Below are 3022 nucleotides of genomic sequence, written 5' to 3'. Positions count from 1 at the left end.
TTATTTTATTTATATTTTTATAAAAAAAATTGTTTCCTTTTGTTTTTTCTTCTTCAATTATATATATATTTTTTTTTGAAAAAAAAAATTATATTTTATTTTTTCATTTATCGTAATTTTTATTTTTTTAACATTTTTTTTGTTACACTAGCAACCCGTCCCCACTATGTGTTAATTTGTTGGTTTATTTTTAAGTTTTTTTGTTACAAAAGGTCAACTTTGTCCCTAATGTGTGTCAATTCATGGTTGATTTTAAAATTTTCATTGCAATGTCAAGTCCACCCCCACTGTGTGTGAATTTGATGGTTGATTTTTAAAATTTGCTTAAAATGTGTCAGGCTGTCTTAGGTTAAGATTTTGAAAGAGCTATATTTTTACCATTTAAACACACACATATATACTCTTGGTATAATGACTCTTTGATATATGTATTCATTTTTTAGTTTTTTTTAGGAATGATATTTTGTTTTAATTCAATATCTCGAAAATTTCAAAATTTTAAGGATTTTTGAAATCATGATATTTTACCTTTAACACCCTGGTCAAATAATGACTTAATTTTAATGTTTTTTGGAGTCATCATATTTATCTTCAATGCCATGGTTGGCAATTGTTGGAATATTAAAGCTTTTTCGTGATCTGATATTTTATCTAACTTCATGCCTAAAAATGTTAGAATTTTAAGGTTTTTCGAAGACATGATATTTTATCTTTACCATCATTAATATAAAATATTGAATGCTAGTCATGCTCGCAGTCCTTTCTTCCAGAATGTGGAAAAACCAAGCTTGTCCATTTTTTTAAAACAAATTTTTTTAATACATCTTTTTATTATTGTTTTTTAAATTTTATTTAATTATTTTCTTTGAATTTTTTAAAGTATTTTATATATATATATATATATATATTCTTTGAATTTTTTAAAGTATATATATATATATATAATTTTTTTAATGATTTTTAATTAGTTTTTTAATGTTATTTTATTCTTATTTGGGATGTTTTTAATTTTTTTTCAATATATATGTTATCCTTTTAATATTTTTTTGTTATTTTCTTAATTGTAATTTTTTCATTACAGTTTTATTTTTTTTTTTTTGGGTTATATATATATATATATATATATATATATATATATATAATCTTTTATTTTTTTTATTTTTTTATTAACTTCAAATTAAATCATTATTTTTTTCAAATGTTACTTCAAATGTTATCATTTTTTGACATGAAATTCATAGAAATTTCATAAAATTTGTTATTTTTTTTACATTTTTCATTCAATTTTTTTTCCTAAAAATCATTTATTTAACATGTTATTTTTGGCAAAAATGTCCTAAAATAAGTATTTTCTTAATATCTCTATATGCAAAATGTGTATGTTTTTTGAATGTTTAAAATTATTTTTTGTAATGACAATTATTTTATGTCTACTGAAGTATAAATTAACGATATATAAAAAATCAAAATACTAATTTTATTATTTTTTTTTAACTTTGCAAAAACATTAAAAATTTCGTTATAAAAAAAACATTACAAAAAAAAACACTAAAGCTTGAAAACGCTTAAAAAGCAAGTAGCTCTAGATGAAAAACAAGAAGAGGAATAGGATAACTTGAGAAACAAATATATAACCAACATTTAAAAAACAATTGTGCTTACTTAGGAAAAAAAAAAAAAAAAGTGCCAAAAATATGCCCCTGGAGAAGGAAAAAAGGTTGATGATGCATCAACACTTTTCAAAATTCATATAAAAATCACGAACATTTTTAAAAAATTATCCATGTTTAATATATAAGAAAATTTAAAGTGTCCAAAAAGAAGCCCAAAAGAAGGGGTTGATGTTGCATCAACACTTTTCAAAATTGGCATGAAAATCACTAACATTTAAAACAAAATGTGCATACTTGATTCATAAGAAAAACAAGTGTCAAAAATATGGTCCAAAAAAAATGTATTCTTAATCGACACTTTTCAAAATCAGATGATTTTTTGCAACATTTTAAAAAGTGAGAACTCAGTACAATTCATGTTAAGTTGATAACTTTGTTACTAGAATAGTGCATTTATATTTGTGGGAAAATAAAATTCATTAAATTATTATATATGGGCAATGTAGTGTCCTCTATTTCTCTTCGCCTTCTTTCCAATGGTAATAATAATGTTCATGTCATTGGATTTTCTATGGTAAATTCACCTTCTTTGACTTTGCATTCAACTACTAAATCTCCTACAAAGAGGCTATTGAAAACATTCAATTCAAATGGGTCCTATAGGAAATGGATAATCCTCTGTGGGTAATGATTTAGTAGCTGATGAGAGCACCACCTTTGTTAACGAGAATATGCAAGACAAAAACGCTTTTCCTAAACAAAGCAGTAGAAGATTTGGGCCATTACCATCTTCAAGGATAATGGAAGGCAGTGGTAATAAGGGCTCCAATAATAGAGGAAACAATCCCATAGTTCATAGGGCACCTTTGCGAAGGCCTCTTATATCTCCCAAGGGAGACCTACAAGTCCAATAGTATGAAAGTGTTTTTGTTCTTTTATGGTTTGGCCTTGGAATTCTCATTTTTGTAGTCGTTCTTCTCTTGGACACATCAAGAATTTTACTTGAAAAATGGGATGATTTTTTTGGTAAAGTATTAGGATATCGAATTCACTTCTAATATTACCCTATTTTCGGTTGGTGTTGTTACTCAGGGTTTGTAAAAATATTTTGGTGATGGTGTATAGAAATATTGATATATAACATTTATACATTGGTGATCTTGTGACATGTATAAAGTTGTTTTCTTTGTTTATACTAAAACATTGTGAATAATTAATTAACAAATAGGAAAAATATTTATTTTGCATATTCTTTTGCTTTTGATCCATTCAAACTTTCATGGTTGAAGAATCTTTCAACGCTATAGTGTTTACAGTTCTTGCATGGGTTTTCTATTATCCAATTAACTATCAAATATAGGCCCTATGAACTAAATAAAATTTGTGCCAAATCATACAAGTCTATGAGA

The 3022-nt window shown here is 24.9% G+C and overlaps 1 pseudogene; it reads left to right on the top strand.

The window, feature by feature from the left end:
- Positions 1 to 2106: 2106 nt before the first annotated feature.
- On the top strand, positions 2107 to 2738 carry LOC149170337 (uncharacterized; annotated as a pseudogene).
- Positions 2739 to 3022: the final 284 nt, after the last annotated feature.

This window comes from Pinus tabuliformis, chromosome 4_2 (assembly GCF_031772625.1).
Source record: "Pinus tabuliformis cultivar Carrire ecotype Pingquan chromosome 4_2, CPIR1, whole genome shotgun sequence".
NCBI classification, from domain to species: Eukaryota; Viridiplantae; Streptophyta; class Pinopsida; order Pinales; family Pinaceae; genus Pinus; species Pinus tabuliformis.
The sequence above is the reverse complement of the archived record's forward strand: the minus strand, read 5'-3'. Positions and strand labels throughout refer to the sequence as shown.